This window comes from Pyxicephalus adspersus, chromosome 8 (genome assembly GCF_032062135.1).
Source record: "Pyxicephalus adspersus chromosome 8, UCB_Pads_2.0, whole genome shotgun sequence".
Taxonomy (NCBI): domain Eukaryota; kingdom Metazoa; phylum Chordata; class Amphibia; order Anura; family Pyxicephalidae; genus Pyxicephalus; species Pyxicephalus adspersus.
Genome location: NC_092865.1, coordinates 26,664,564 through 26,682,246, shown reverse-complemented (window position 1 = coordinate 26,682,246; position 17,683 = coordinate 26,664,564). Strand labels below are relative to the sequence as shown.

General features: G+C 33.9%; 1 protein-coding gene across 1 annotated transcript in view; it reads left to right on the top strand.

Moving 5' to 3' along the window:
- Positions 1 to 17,683, top strand: part of DPYD (dihydropyrimidine dehydrogenase) — a 517,061-nt gene that overhangs the window by 246,954 nt on the left and 252,424 nt on the right. The window lies entirely within an intron of this gene.

The window sequence follows — 17,683 nt, the reverse complement described above, 5'->3', positions numbered from 1 at the left end:
TATGAAAAGCCACCGATCATTCTTCACTTTTATTAGAATTACTTTTCATCTAGGTTTCCCAAAGAAATATTGTGTTACTTTGGTCCATGAGAACAAAGGACATGACTGACGTTTAGTACAATAAAAAAATACTATTGTTTCATCATTGCTTTTCATCTGACTTCTGAGGGTAATTTGAATCATAAAAAGTAATTTCAGTCCTTATACAGTACTTGTCCATTGACCAGCCAATGACTTAAAAACAAGAAAAAAAAACACGAAGAAAGCATGTCTTTGTAAAAAATAGTCTTTGCAGAATTTTAAAAAACAGAAGTCATATTATACAATATTTTACAATAAAGTACAAAATTCATTACGGGAACATATAAACACATTGCAAACAATATATAACCAGCCTAATCTTAATGAATTTGTCATCTAGTGGTAATGCTGCAAGTGTGCTATATCTCATGTGATGAGTGTTGAGAACAATATGCAAAAGTGTCAAAAAGGGTGCTATATGCATATTACTGATGCCAAATATCCAACCAGAACAGGCACTCAGGAAATGAACAGCATTGTGCCTCTAAAATGCATTAATAAATGGAGACTGTATATTTTGTGACTAATAGGAAATATCCAAACCCAAACACCAAATGCTTATAAAATATTTATTAAGCTTGTAATTTCAAGAGTGGTTTTCAGTCCTGGTAAATCTGTAGCTAAATGTTATGTCATGAGCAAGGTTGGTTTTATATAAATTGGCTAAACATGACGTGGGGACCTCAAATGCACAGCATTCCAGTTCCCCGAAAGCCTGCCATTATGTCATTTAGGGGCCAGGGAAAGGTGAAGGACCTGGGCAATTACCCTACGCTAAAACTGGATCTGGGTGTTGGGGCTGAAATTTACCTAAATAATATAGCTATTGTGCATTATGAGTGGAAAATGTGCTTACTCTAGGATATTCTCTGAGTATAGCAAAGTTATTGACATTGGCCCCTAAGTAGTGATACCACTCTAAAGGGAAACTGAATTCCTAAAGCTGTGTCCAGAAAATACAAGCGGATGACAAAAGACAAGTCACTAGTATTGCCTGTGATCTTTTCCCATTACTGACGTACCATGTCTTGTTGTGTACAATGTATAAATGTGTAGGTAGGCATCATGATTGGGGGCAGGACTTTACTCTTCATGTTAGGGCCACCAGTAAGTGGGCAAATACTGATGACATCACCAAGTCTGACTTAATATCCCGAGACCAGCAGTCAGAGACAGCAGCAGTGCCTTAGAACTTACACTGAACATATAAAACTACAAGGGCTTTAGCAGAGAACTGCCTACCCCCCGCCTCCTCTCTACATACCTGGTGGCATCCAAGAAAAAAGTTAATATTTCAGGATACTGCTTAGACACAAATTATATTTCAGAACATTAACTCAGTGCAGCTTCACTTTTTAAATCCAGTTCAGTTTTAAATCCAAAGTTTTGGGTTGGCTCAGTGGTTAGCACTCCTGCCTTTTCAGCACTAGCACACAGGTTTGAATCTCGGGCAGAAGACAGTCTGCAAAGACTTTGTATGTTCTATCCGTGTTTGCATGGGATTCCTCTGAACACTGCGTTTTCATCTCACATCCCAAAAACATGCAGTTATGCTCATTGGCTTCTCATTAAGACTGTAATAATGGCATATGACTATGATAGGGAGAGTAGATTTGGAGCTTTGAGGCACAGTTTGTGATATAACTATGGACTTTGTCCATAATATCTTAGGCATTTGTGTCATTATGTACAGGACCAGCAGTTATGAATTCTAAGTGAGCATGCCAAGGGCCCACCCATAGCACAGGGAATTACAGGAAAGAGGAGAGTGCTGGGTGCCAGGCGAACAAGAAGTTAGGTTAATAAAAGTGCTTTTTACTGGTAACCTAGACAAAAATGAGCATTTAGCCCTTGGATGGGATTCCCCCTTACTCAAGTCAATTGCAATTGTCAAAGCATTTTTCAGCAACAGATTTGCAGTAACAGGAAGATTCCCAAAAAATGTAATATACATTACCAACTGAAAAGTCTAGAGTGAATTAAATGCACTTGCTTCGTGAAAAAAATATTTATATCAAGGAATTGTCATCTCTTTGTGACCATTGTATGAACTTGTACTGTGATAATAACATTGTCTACTTAATATTACTACATTAATAGAAAACCTTGTCTGAATGTGGAATGTTAAACGTAAAATGCCAGTGTTGTTTGGCTTAGAGGCAACCAAAAATAACACTAAGCCTTTTACTATGTCACATCCCCGAGCACAACAAATATATTGCACATAACTAATGCACTGTCACATACAAAGCATACGTTGTCACACTGGATACTAAGCTTCTTTCCCTGGTGTACTTGTGAAACTGATAAACTCTGAGCCTTCTGCCAAGTTGGAATCTCTTGGAAAAAAAATCCCAGCATTGAGATAATATAAAGAAATTATCGTCCTTCCAGGCCACTGATGAATCATACACAGAACCATATGGGCAATCTGGTATTACATCTGCCTCTAGCAGACTGACTCTGTACATAAACAGGTGTTCACTTTCCAGTCCTACAAATATGTGATACCCATATATAGTAAGTTTTTAAAATTACTAAACAGCTATGTTAAATAAACGGTTTCATTTAGGAATAATTTAGCAGTTAACTGTAAGATTAAAAAAATGTTGATTCAGAATGTAAGAATGAAAGAAAAAGTGTTTCTAGATTTTGAACAAAGGAGGCTTGATGTTTGAAAGTCTCTATTTTTGTAAAGGAGCATACACATAATTGTACACTTACCTTTTCAGGTCCTAAAGCAGTGTTGGGAACCTTTGAAATGAACAAGTGTTAAAGAGTCAAAACAAGCATAGGAAGCAGCCCACATAAAAGCTATGACTTTTTGAAAGCAGGTCAGATAGTGAGAAATAATTCTAATAAACTTTATATCATTTGTCATTCATTTTCAAATATTTTATTCATTAATTTAGTTAATGCATTTTGTAAATGGTATTGCTATCTGTTTAAATCACAATGTGTGCCAGCAAATTACAAGATTTGGTGCTACAACAGACCCAACAAGATGGAACAAATATTAAATGATGTTAGGCAACCCATGATTTAATTGTCCAAAAAACAACCAGTGACTAGTGACACTTTATTTCACCATTAAGGGCAAGTGGGGTAGGCGGTTGATGACATTGTTCCACCTTCATTTTCTATTTGGGATGCATCTGTTTGAGATAATACTAAAAATAAAATGGGTTGGGCACAGTAACCCAACCTACAAAGCTTTCAATGGTATTTCAAAGACAACTTTGTGTCAAATAATCTTAGTATTAGAAATCTGAGGAACACCAACTGAGGAACTATCCTAAACCTCATACAGATAAGATTTTGAGCTGTATTTTAAATCCTTAAAATTTGTATTCAAATTCTGCAGGAAATCCTATTACTAATAAAATAGAACCTACGACACTGTTCTCTGCCTGTGATAGTAACCCTTTTTCTGGGAGTTTTCTGTGTGATCATGAGAAGATCAGTGTGATAGAAGTGGGCGACTTGGTGATTCTAAGGAGTTCTACTGCATCTGAAATAGTACAAATGTTAGCAAGTGATAAGGAAGTGGAAGGCTTAATAGATTTGATAGGAAATGGAAACGAAAGATACGACTGTGGCAATATGCAGGTTACAGAGCGCAACAAAATAATTCTACTAGCCAGACTTTTAAGGAACTGTTAAACCCTAAACATATTCATTTTACATTCATGTGTGTTATGATTTTATAGATAGCTCTGTAATGAAATGCTCTTTGCACTTTGTATCTCCAAATCATAAAAATATAGCTGATTTTAAATGGTATTGAAATGAAGCCTCCAGGTACTTACAGGGAGAGGAGTCATTTGCTCAGCACTTTATTTTATTATATTATTTTTTTTATTATTTTTTTTCTTTCAGAATGGAATACACCTAAAGTTTGGGATACATTTGTTAGCTCATTTTAGTGCACAATGGGTTCAAATTTGCTATGGACAAGAGAGCTTCTAAATTGACTGTTAGCCTCAAATTAACCACAAATACATTTAAAGGAAAAAAAAAACAATAAAAAAAGTAGTTGACTGGCCAGCTAGAAATCAGGTTTAAAGTACACTTCTTTAACTGACTCTAATCTCTTCTAGTGCAGTTTGTCTGGTTTCCCTATGTTTTCCCTATAGCATTTTCCAATACACACTATTGCAGGTCTGCCCCCCCTTTTTATAGTGAGTGGGTGGCTTATCTAAATTCCCCTCATGAGTATTTCCAAGTCTGTTGGCCATAATTTAAAGGCCACATGGTGCATTATGGTTTCAAAATAAATTCCGGCACACCTTTACAAAAATTTGACAGAACAATTTTCAAACCCACCTACGCAATGAGAGCCATGAACCTGAACTTCATCCCTACTGAAGATCCAAATTACGCAATCTTTACCTAATGAGGAGAAGGGAAAAAATTTCTTCTTCTGAGTCATGCCAATAACTTTCTCAGCAATGTGTATATATGTATTCTGAGTCCCAGCAGTGAAACAGCTATTTCAAAGCCTGCAACATCAAACTGCAATCTCCACCTAAATATTAAAATGCAATATTTTATTTTTGCCTGACTAAAGAAATTAGGAAATGATTATTTTTTTTACTTCTGAATGTAACATATAAAGTAATTATATGGAAAGCAATATACATTTCTGCCCCCATCAAACAGGTCTGATGATTTAAGAAAATCTCAAATAGTAGACTAGACTAAACCATTTTCTTTAAAAAAAAGTTGGCCTTAGGTTCCCCTTGCCTTATGAAATAAATGCAATACTAGAGTTGTTTGATAACAAAATATCATGGAGTCTTGTAATTATGTTTGTGCTTCAAGGAGAAGACACATAAAAAGAAATGGAAATGTGAGACATCTGGAATCTAATTATGCAAGAACATATGTTTATCCACTTGGGAAATAACAAGTTAATTGGAAATTAGTGAGGAAACCCTAAGAAAACAATCTAAGCTAGGTATTTTGAAGTCCAGGTTACACATAGGAAAAAGAAAGACAAATATTGAAATATGACATTTGTGAATGTTCTTTATGTATCAACAGGTATGACAAAAGCAAATGTATTCTAGATAGATCATAAGTCCATAGTTGTTTTAAATGAAATGGTCCCTTTAGAAGGAAGCAAGCGATCCCATTTTTCTTTAAACTAACTAATATGACAGCAGCTGATGCTGGTGAATTTAGCAGTGGAGCAGTGTAAGGCACAATAAAAACATGTTTTTAAGAGAGATATACATAATTAAAGCAGAACTAAACCCAATCAATTAAACCTTGTATATGGTTTAACATGTTAATGTAATTTCAAAAGTTGTTTTAAATCTTTGTAAATCTGCAGTTATATTTAAGGAATATCTACTGATCCTCCATTAAGACCCTTATTTATGTTCCTGCATTGTCATATGTGTTTATGGTGTGGACAGTAATGGGTAATGTTATCACACTTCACACAGGCATGCTTCATCATTGTCACTATAAGGAAGCCTGTCCAAAACAAAGGCATACAGCTAATACTAGTTTATGTAGCCAGATAGTGTGTGAAGGAGGTGGGAGAGGATTGGGAGCACAAAAAATGTGAAAAAGGTAAAAATAAAAATGGTTTTAAACCTACGATTGGTAGAGAGATTGTGAACTAGTATCCCCATTAAAGGGTTTTCTTTGAAATACTGTTTAAGGACATCCTTTATTTTTTTAGCATTATAGAGTTCAACACATTGCACCATTAATCCTTTAAATCAATATTAAGATGTAATTACAAAGTTGTAATGTAAGTACAAAATGCATAGACTGTGTTCAAAGTTTTTAAAGTGCAAGAACCCATAACAACAAATAAAGTTTAAATATTGTATAGTCAGACTTTAACATTACATTGCCTAATTATATGACGCAGGTGACCACTTCTTAAGTTTATGTATGTTTGTACCAATTGGTATTTAATCTATTTTGTTCATTGTTGCACTTAAAAAAACACTAACAAACAAAATTGTGACATTAAATAAAAGGGTTGTTTACCCTTTTATGTAAAAGAAAAATTCTGAGTTTAGGTACACTTTAAAGCAGAACTAAACCCCAAACTACTCAACCCGTGCATGACACCGTCATTCTCTTCTTTCTTCTTTCCTATTTTCAGCTTTAAATAGGGTGAACCACATCAGTGAAATCTTTCAATATTTGCAAGGTTCTAGTTATTAATAATTATTATAATCATCATTGTAGTGGAGTCAGGAGTGTGGGGTCAGGGTTAAAGATTTTTTTGAAGTATTTTCCTTCATTTTACCTTGGGAAAGCGGTTAAGTTTGAAAGCTGTTGAATAGCATCATATTTGCATCTTTTCATTTGGGATCTGGGTCGAGACTATTTTGGGAGGATTGAGTGGGCCAAGCATTTCATCCCTCCTCCAGACCAGGAATTGGAGGTGGCTCTGAAGCATCTGTTTGAGCATAATAAAAGGTATTGGATTCCACTTGTAAGAGAGTTGAAGATGGAAACTGAATTGGAACCTGAGACCAGGTGTGGTACAGCCTCAGGCATAGTTCATACAACAGGTCTGCATAGCAACTTGACAGACACCAGTGTCATTCCTTTTACATTAATGTATGGAGTAACCCTAAAAAGTTTAATGGTCCTATGAAGGCTACTTCAGGTACAAAATGAAACCTGAACTACAGCACAGTTGCTAGGAACAATGTAGAACAAAGTGGAAAACACTTGTATATTAATACTTGGAATTTTTTAGTGCTGTTTGATTTTTAAATGCCATATGGTGCTGTAAACTTTTTTTTAAATAAAATAAATTCAAGCCAAATGCTTTTTTACATTATTCTTAAGTCCCAGCTAAGTGTTATTTGATGTCCACTACTTGGACCAGAGTCCATATTCATGTTACTAAGCACTTGACAGAGGAGCTCAAAATATAACGTCCCTATGACATGTAAAGAAACCCATGTGATCATGGGGAAAACGGGCATACTCCAAGCAGATAATGTACTGACTAAGAACTGAACCTGGGACCACAGTGTTACAAACAGAGAGTGCTAGCCACTGAGCTGATTGTTTAAAGGTCTTACATTTCTAAATTGGATGTTGTATTTCTAAATTGGATCAGTATGCTTTTTTTAACTTTAGTTTTTGCATTTTTTTCCATTGTTCAAATACCTGAGTTATAGCTTTCCATTGTTAAGAACATTAGTGACGTGAGTCTTCACTGTTTTTCCCTTTGCATATATAATGGTAAAACATTATGGCTGTATGTCCTTCACTAACCCTAACATAATGAAATATTTAATGGATTATTACAGCAGCTTCCATCTTTCAATTCAAATGTTTGAGCTGATTTAATATTTATATATTGCTGAATTCACGGGTTTGCTGACAGCGTGTTTTCTTCTTCCTCATTTTCCAACAATCAATTACTGCCCTCTTTTCTTGCACAACAAATTCGTTTAATGCTGTATTAAAGTATTTTATTATTCAAGACACCACACTTATTTAGCTTGGAAGAATAAGAAGGGGGAAATAATTCTTAATGTATATTGCTTCCATTTGTATTCAGCAAAGTTTTACATTTAGTATTTAGTTTTTTTTTTTCAGGATACTTTTTATTGCCTCTAACAAGGTTTGTACACTATAAACTCATTCCTCTAGGAAGTTAAATACAAATTATAGCTAAAATATGAATTGATTCTCATAGAAATAAATGTAGCATTCATAAATATATATGTAAAAATATTCATACTTTGCCCAAGCTTAGTCATTTTGAATTGTTTGTTCATAGCCTTTAACTTTTTACAAAACTGAAAACTATTCCTTCCGACTGTAACTGAATTACATGTTAAGCTGTATAGCAGTTTTGCTTAGCCTATTTCTGTATGTTTGTTTTCTATATATATATATATATATATATATGTACTATTTCCACCTAACATATGATATTAGCCTCCCAGTTAGCTAACACTGTTTGCTTTGCTAAAAAAAACCTTTAGGAAGAAAACCCAGAAAACTCTGTAAAGCCAGTTCTACAACATATATTGTAAAGCTCTAGTAAACCTCCTATAGCGTTCAAGAAGATCAAAAATCTGTTAAATTCTGAAACCAGTATCCATACAGCAGCAGGGTGTCCCCCTTCCCTTTAGAGACAAGGCCCCTGATTCATCAATAAAATCCGCGCTCGCTGGAAGCGCGAAGCGACCGATAATCCGATTCTGCTTGATGAATCAGGGGCAAGGTCTCCTAAGGAGGGCAAGAGATATTTTTCTCAATGGTAAAGCCTGGATGCTGGAATTTCTAGAAAAGAAAAGCACCGACCTGCTCTTAACAGGTCAACAAGTGTGTATTTTTTTATAACAGTGGGAAGGAAGTTTCCAGTTCTAGAGATAAAAATATTGTTTTTTCTAAAGGTAGGATGAATAGCCTTTATATTCATAGAGCATATGTATAACATTATCATTTCATTGATATAGTTTGCTTTTTATCATATTTAAATCTGGCCTGAATTTAAAATATTTGGCAAAGCCAAATTATTTTTTTTTCTTTTTTCTATCTCAATTTTCCTTTAATTTAGTGTAAGTACAGGTATCAACACAATCATTCATGAATCTGACTGGTAAAATTGTAAGAGCATACAAAATTACTTAAACAGAAATATCATTAAACAGCTTTCTGATGCTTCACAGATATACTGCAGTTAATGAGCATTCCTGCTATTTAAATAAGTCTAAATTGAACACACATTACACAGATACATAATTAGTTATGGCAGTCAAACACAGTTTTGCTTTAAAGATTCATTTGAGGAACACCTTCCCGGGTATAATTTATTTAGTTATTTAAACATGTTCTTGCCATTTTTTACTGTATACAAGTAGACTTGTATACAGGGTGGTTCAAAAAAGGCTAATATGTGTTTATTCAGAAAATGCAGAGATGTTTATGTGTGCATACCTGTACTTTACATAAAGATATTTATGAACCAGTGCTTTGGGACAGCAGCTTGGGTGCTTATACTGCCATTGGTAATTTTTTTTAATTCCATCTCTTAGCTATCAGCCATCTATATTCAAATCCAGTGTTGGATCTTGGAGGAAAAGGGAAGAGAAATAACTAGTATATATCAGATCTGTATGCTTCCGCACTTAGCTCTGACCTCTAACATTTGGCATACCTCTCATCCACTGCCAAATGGACATCCAGGGCTGATGAGGAGGTGCTCAATTGGACATTGTGGAATCAGAAAGGGTTGCCAAAACTTAGAGTTAAAGTTAAATTAATCACTATCAAGAATGGCCTGGTAAAGCTGGAGGGAGATGCAAAGAATTGGTTGTTGGCCTGACGTAAATCCAGTAACTGTTCACTAAGTAGCATATTCTTCTTTAGTGGTGCTTTCAAGAATAACGTACAAAACCTCCTAATCAGTATCCTCAGCTGATATGTAAATTTAGAAAACATAATGAACATGAGTAAAGTTTTTTTGGAAAAAAAAAATTAGAAATTGAGCATTTGTCTTGGTATAGTATAAATCTGCCTTGTGCACCAAAATGGCCCATGAAACCATAGACCCCAGAAGGTGTCCTGTAGTATCTGGAATTAGGATAATAGCAGTAGATCCTTTAAGTCACATTTTAAGTCAAATTTCGTGACCATTGCAGGCACTTTCAGCATTGCACAGGGGGCAGCATGGTCATTTTGTTCGCTAATACATAGTTTCATATGTAACAAGCTGTGATGAACTGTGTGTTCAGACACTTTTCTCGAAGATCATCTTCTTTTACATGGGATCAGGCCAAATGGGCTAGCTTTCTGCCCAAGCGGCTCAATGATCATTAGGAATCAACCTAAACTCGGCCCACTTACCTGTTACTTGTACTGTTTCTACCAACAACTGAATTCTGGAAACACCCCGAAAGACCTGCCCTTTTGGAGATACACATACTCACTGCCCTAGCCATCACAATTTATCCCTTGTCTAAGCCACTTGGAAACTCTTGTGTTTGTCCATTTATGCTTTTAATATATCACAATTCAAGAATTGACTGTTCAGTGTAGAGAGATAATAATATTCTGTTCACCTGTCAGTTGTTTTATTTTGTGGAGATGTGGATATGTGTTTATATCTTCTAACTATGGTCTTACAAACAAAATTACTAATACATGTCGTTTAAATTTAAATAATTATCATAGCTACTGGTCTACAATAATTCCCATGATGCTTAGCCAACCTTTATGTTTTAATGATGAACAACAACAATCTCTTACCTCCATCCCAAACTTCTAATTAACAATTTTGTTAACTCTCCTAACAGGGTCATGATGTCTTTCTATTTTGACGCATATAAATGTTGTCTTTGTATTCTCTGAAACAGTGTCATAGAATGCATTATTATGACTTTTTTTTGTTCATGTTGCTATTAACAAGAGTTTGGTGCACATCCTCTGGGAAATTAAAAGACAAATATGCCCTATTTATGTACAAGCATGGTTTATTTTCTCTAAAGAGGAACTCATATTGCCATTTTATAATAAGATGATTTTCAAATGAGCATTATTAACTGCTCTGCTACCTTCTGATGTGAAAAATAAATATACAGGAAAATGTTCAGCTTATTTTTGAACAAAAATATTTAACCCATATAACTTTGAGCTTCATGTATCAGTAGGGATTGGGGGAGTATATAATATATTTCTGTTGTGTTTATTGTTGTTTATTTCTTTTTTTGGAACAGAAAAAAAAGTCAGCAAATACAAAGACAAAACACATAGAGAAGGGTTTGACCAACAGCCAGTAATCCCCCCCCCCGGGACATTATGTGATGGAAACTCTCTAGAAACATAACTACAGAAGAATTTTCAGTATTCAGTAATCTTTAAAGTCTGTCTGACACCTTTTCCTCTCACTGTTTGCTGTGGTTTTCACTAGCCCCTACTTTGTACTGTAGTAATATAGGTGGCAGAAGGAACCACAGTGTAAAGAGATTCATACATATAAACACTGAAGTACCATATGCTGAGGATTTTCAGCCAGAATAGTTCTGTAAGGGAGTAAAAATTAGTAGCAGAGGACGTAAATGTTTTCTCCACTTTTTTTACAACTGTCATTTAAAAACGCTTCTAAAACCAACTATAGGAATCTTCAGTTTTGCAACTCATTAGTCCTCAGATGTGGTGGCAGCATCATTTTTTAAGGCCTTTCCTCATATTTTCACTAAGTAATCCTGCAAATTCCACATATATTGTCCTAGCTTGGATATTCTCACTCATTCCTGTGGATGGAGCGACAATTGCCAAACGTCTTTTTTTTTCATCTTCTTTACATAGGGTGAATTAGTAGTTTACAGGAGAAACATAACGTTGATTGGTCTTTCAGTCAGGCTTACAAGAGGTAACAAAATCAAAAAGTTTTTTAGCCTACAATAAATTGTATCTAGTTTTGTTTTCGGGTTCAGATATCTATTGGGAAGTCATTGGGGTTACCTGTCCTTGCATCCAGTAAAAAAATATCCAAACTGCTTTGTGCAGTTGCCTGGTTCCTAATGGTGGACTGCAAACAATTGCCAACCTCAACAAGGGGTTTACAAGAACCTGGGAAAACACATAAGTGTGAAACCCTTAAAGACTCTGTGCTAGCTTTACAAAACTGATTTTTTTGTACAATTTATTTTTAATTCTAAATGGAATAAACCTAGAACATTGCTTTTAAAATAGCTACTGGCTTATAAAAACTGAAATGAGTTTTCAATTAACTGTAACTCTTATTGTTTTACCTCAAACGTAAATGTGCAAATGAAGTAAGTCACCAAGGTGTACTACAATTAGAAGGAGTGCTTTCATGAATTTCTTTATAAATATTACTTGCATGCGGCAGATGCAATAACACATTTAATGTGCCGGCTTCTTTCTTCAGTTTAATTAGCATTGAAACCAGTGTATATTCTAAGAATAAACCAAGTAAACTCAAACGTTTCTCTACAGAGTAAAATGGCCACTGAACAATTTACTTGTTGTTTTCCAAGTTCTGCACATTATCCTATGTATGAGAGTTTAAAGTTTGTTACCATCCTAAATCTCACAACAACAAATTTAGGAGAGAAAGGCAGACTTTGTTTTCTGAGCTACCATATAGAGGCCCATTTATAAAAATAGTGGTACTACTCAAAAGGTTTTGGAAAGAAAGAAAGTAGACCCAGCACAGGAGCATCTGACGCTGGATTTAGGAAAATAAAAAAGGACATTTAATTTTTTTAGGCATTTTTTTTTTTAGCTGTATGATTTTGGCCATTGTACAAATGTAGTTCTTTTTACTTTGCCACTATCATGTTATTCTGAAAGACAAGTAATTTATTAAGCTTTCCCTCCCTCCCTTTTAGGGCTGTAAAGTTTAGTATGTTGAATGTAACAGATAGCCGGAAGCATGCAAAATTTTTGTCTGCTTCCCATGAATTCAAAATGATGTAATTTTTAGATTTGCCAATGAAAATACATTTTTCTTCCGTGTGCTGAGTAAAGTTTCTGACATGGGAATTTTGATCTTTGCAAACCTTAGCACTCCTCTCTGTCTAGAAAATATGTAAATTTCAGCCTGTTATGCATAAAAGTCATAGAATATTCTTTATTGATAAAATAGAACATATTCAGTGCAGTGCAATGTTCATTTATTATCAGGGTGATGTTTTCCCTTCTGTTGCAATCTGTGGTAAAAGTGTATGTAAACCTGTTAAAAATGTACACAGCCTTAGCTTTAGTTATTTAAATTCTAGGCATAGAATGGAGCAGTACAAGGGAGCAAAGTGAAAGTATAACATGCAATTTTATTCAAATTTGCAATTCTTCTTTCATATTAATAAGTAAATTACATTAATTTGTAAATTACATTTACAAAGCTTGAAACAACAAAAACATTTGACGTACAAAATAACAATTCAATATATATATTGGGTTTTTTGTATAGGTAATTCCATATAGTTAATAAAATAGGGCTGGGATAACATAGAAAGGACAAGATTTGTGAAAGCACGTCATTATGTAAATTCCACAACTCTCTTGCAACTGTTGTGACGCCTTTAATGGATCAGTGTCTGTTTCCTCAAACAACGAGAAAAGAAATTGCTACGAGAAAAGAAAATATTACGTTATAGTTTAGTAACAGTATTAAAGCCTATATATAGAAATGCAGATAAAAAAATAACATTTTTTGCTTACTTATTGAGGATTCAACAGCAAAACAGCAAACAGCAAAACCCCAAGCTGTGTATCAAGAAGTGCAACAAAGTCTATGTCTTCCAAGATAGAAAAGGGTTGCAATGAAAGACCAGGGAGATTACAGAAAGCCCACAGGTCAACAACGATTTATAAAGTATATTAGGAAATTGTGTTAAAGAATTTACATTTTACTAATGATTCTTAACAAATAATATTATTACATTTGTTTAAGTTTGAATAAAGATTTATAAATTCAATTTGCATTACCTTGAAGTTGAATTCTAATTTTATGTGTTTTTGGCAGTTTTCACTAAAATTCATATTGGGTAAAGTTAAGTACCAGCCTCAAAAATTAGTGAATTATTTGTGTCATGACCTCAGTGTGGGTGGATATCTGTATAGAAGATTTAACTTTTGTCCATAGGTCTGCATGTTTTTTTGGTGGCCAAGTATGGGAGACTGGGATTATATGTTTTCAGGACAAGACAATGAGCCAAGATACACTATCTTGGGGGACCTGGATAATCTGGCACACCTGGAATGGATTATTTAAATTCAATTGCTATTAAATGGCAAGTGATCTCAGTCCCAGACCAAATCCATTCCAGGTTTGCTGGACCACCCAGATTCACCCTTGAGAGTCTATTTTCTCCAGTCTTGGAGAGCTTTGATAAATCAGGCCCAAAAGGTAATGTTTCTGTGAAGGTTTGGTATATGTTATAGGCAACTTGAGGTGAAGTTAACAGTTAGAGACACGTAGAATTTAGTTTAGCATATATTGATTTTTTCTATGTACCAGCTTAGATTACTTGTACTCATAAAAGTTATATGAAACATAAAACTTTATATTTTTATATTTAAATGGCTATGGACCTTGTTAAGTCCTGCGTAATATGTTGGTGCTATATAAACACTAATTCATAATAATTTTGCTATTGCTTATATGAGATACTCAGTAAGACAGAAGATATAGATACATAAAATAAAAAAATTGCTCAACTGAAACTGTAGCTTTTTAAAATATGGAGGCTGCAATATGTAAAACAAAAGCCCCTATTTTCATGGTTGTTGGACCGGCCTTGGACTTGAAAGCATCTTTGACATAGCATGAAATCACAAGAGGAGTAGTACCAGATGCCATTCACATTTTAATTTGGTTTCTTTCAACTGCCAAGTCATTCCAGTGAAGCGGCACTGCTGGGTGTAGGAGACAAGCATGTACTTATTTAATGGGATATTGCTGGCTGTATGAAATAATTTGGACATGCAAAACCTTGTTGCTGGTAATGCATATTTTAAAAATAATACATGCTTGCATTATTTTGCTCATTAAATGTGAAGATAATGATCTATTACATTACATTGTATTAGCTAATATAAAATACTTTACTTTTAGAAGATGACAAAAATACTTTACTCTTCTTCTCATCAGGCAGAGTTAGGTGATGTTACTCAAATTGAATGAAAATTCACAAATGTATATATAAATGTATACACATACATGTACAGTGTACATGAAGAGGAATGTATCAATAAGCAGAGAAATGGGGTGAAGGACACAAGTGCATAGCAGTAGTGTCATTTATACAAATAAATATACAATACTAGTATTTTAAAAACCATACAATGTTATATTTAATATTTTAATGTACATACAATAATGATCAAATAGAAAGATAATAAATGACAAATAAGTAAAATTATGTAATTACCAAAAGATGATAAGTAACTTTCCTTAAAAAAAAAACAATAAAAGTACGTTTTTCCAATCTGTCTGGCCTTATGGTGAGAATTCCCTTCACTTCTTTACATGGAGATATAACAGAGGGGTTGTGGTGTTGTCTCTAATTAAAGGAAAATCTCTTGTTAGACAGTTGTCATTGGAACTGGTGTCCTCATTATAGGATGTTCGCCTACTTTTTGTTCCAGTGACAACCGTAACATTTTACATTTCCTCTCAATGTCTGTCCTAGTGACATTGATCAGATTGTCAGTGTCCCCTGCAGAGACAGCAATAAAACCCCGATAGGAATTCTTATCCCTACACCATGCCAAAAATTGACTTTAGTTACACTTCATTCAATCGTCTGGAACAACTAGAATCATAATGCTCCATAACTTCCTTCCTGCATGAGTCAGTGGAGACTTATCAGAAGTCACAAATTCCCAGCTAATGTATAGAATATAAAGCAGACATAAATGAATACAGTAGTGATTCAGTCAATATTTTAATTAAGGTTATTAAAATATTATGCTCCATAGAAAATTTTGTAAAGTGTAACTCAACTTAATGTGGTGGTTTCATTATTTTAATGTTTTAGATGAAGAACATTCAGCTAGTTCAGAACAAACTTGTTGGTCTTGCCAGAAATGCAGTATCCTTGTCTATTCCCTTAAGCTTAAAGCATAAAGAACCTTATCCCTTTTGTGTAAAATACTAGTGCTATCATTCCACCATATAAAGGTCATTACCAGATTTGTTTAAAGTCTAGCTTGTGTAACAACCATGGCTGCTCCCATTGATACAATTGAGAAATGAGTGTAGATATGATGATATGATGTGATCACCAGTTAAAAATAAAAGAAAACAAGCCTGGAAAAAATAATGTAGTCAGCACATCTGGGCTAGTAAAATACAATATAATGTATTTTAGTTTTTAGTTGTAAGTTACACTTTAAGTAAAACTTGGCAGTATTAAAAAAATAGGAAAGTGAGCAATATACGTATGAGCTTTCAACCTAGACCATAGGTTCCAACTCAAGTCTTCAAGCGCTAGAATCCTTACACTTTTTTTTTCAATAGACGGCAATAAATAAAATAGGAGATTATTTACAAAGAGTCAGAAAGTTATTCTGTTTATACCAAAATCCAGCCTGTATATTGCTCCTGGGGAATGGATTTGTGAAACCCCTGACATAGACGGATAAGGGGTAGAAACATTAGGTAAGTAAGAAAACTGAACATCAGGTCAGAGTATGTGTCTGCTCTAATGAGGAAGCACAATGAATCAGTGGTTTAAGAAAAAATACAATAGCTTAGATGTGGTAAAGCCTTTTCTCAGATGAGAAAGCTTTGTTTAGTTTATTATAGTACTTTGGCGATGATTTTTTATATACAGCTGCAGTAATGTTTCCATATACCCAAAGCTCTAATCCATTTAAATGAAAACTGATTTGCAAACATACATTTAAATTTAGAAAAAATAGATAAATTCTTGTTTATTTCTTATACAGGACTATTTGTATCTTTAGTTAATATAAACAAATCTGAAAAAAAGTTAAAAAAAACAGATGCTGTGTATATTCAGACAATTGTTGGCCTTCCCTCCTCTAGTCTTAACCCTGCTTGATTTCAACAAGCTAAAATCAGGACAAATATTAGACGTATTTAAAAAGTACACATTTTTTGCATTTCTGAAATGAATATTACAACTCTTAATGTACCAGTTTATAAAATAGTAAGTAATTGCCTATTGTCACCAGACAGATTCTTTATTTCATTTTCTAAAAAGGATCTGGTACCTGCTAAGTATGTGCAAGTTCTACACATTTGCTCAAAATAACTATTTTCTCCAATTTTATAAATAAATGAATAAATAAATATGAATCAGTTTTTTTTCTTTTTGAAACTTTGTACTTGTGGATAGTGGTGCTTGAATCTGGGCCTTGCTCAACTAGTATATTTGTGATATTCAAAAATATCTCCCTGCAGATTTTTTTATCCTACGGAGAATATTGCAATTCGGCAAATAACATTAGTCTATATTCTTAACGAAAATAAATAGGTTAACGCCTTGATGAATAATTATACTGACCAAATGACTATGCATTTACATCTGAGTTATATTATATACATAAGCTGGTAGTGTGTGAATTCTGATAAGTAAAATATATTTTTTCTTTTTGAACATCATAATGGTTAATTTGAATGCAGAGCAAGACCTGTATTTATTTCTGTATGATTGTCCCAGTTCATCACACCAGGATCAAACACAAATCTGCATTCAAGCACACCAAGCATTTATATGGATATATGCTTTGTTTTTGTCCTGCTTTCCTGTAATGGCCAAATGTGATGCTGTAATTTTCTCTGCATAAACATTAACACATTCCTTGGATAAAGGTTAATATATTCTTTTTTATATTGTGTAACAGAAAAACAAGATAAAAATATATTTAACGAATTATAGTTAATTAAATAATACAAAGCATAGCTGTGTCAGTGACTCCTTAAGTTTTTAATTTCCAATATGTGGATCCCATTTAAGAGTCTGTACATAAAACATGAAAATAGGAGAGACGTAAAATAAATTCTTTTTTTTTTTCCATGGAAAGGTATTTCTGAGAAGTACAAAACAATTAGACATATTACAGGACCAGTCCACACAAATATTGGTATTATAACCTCCAT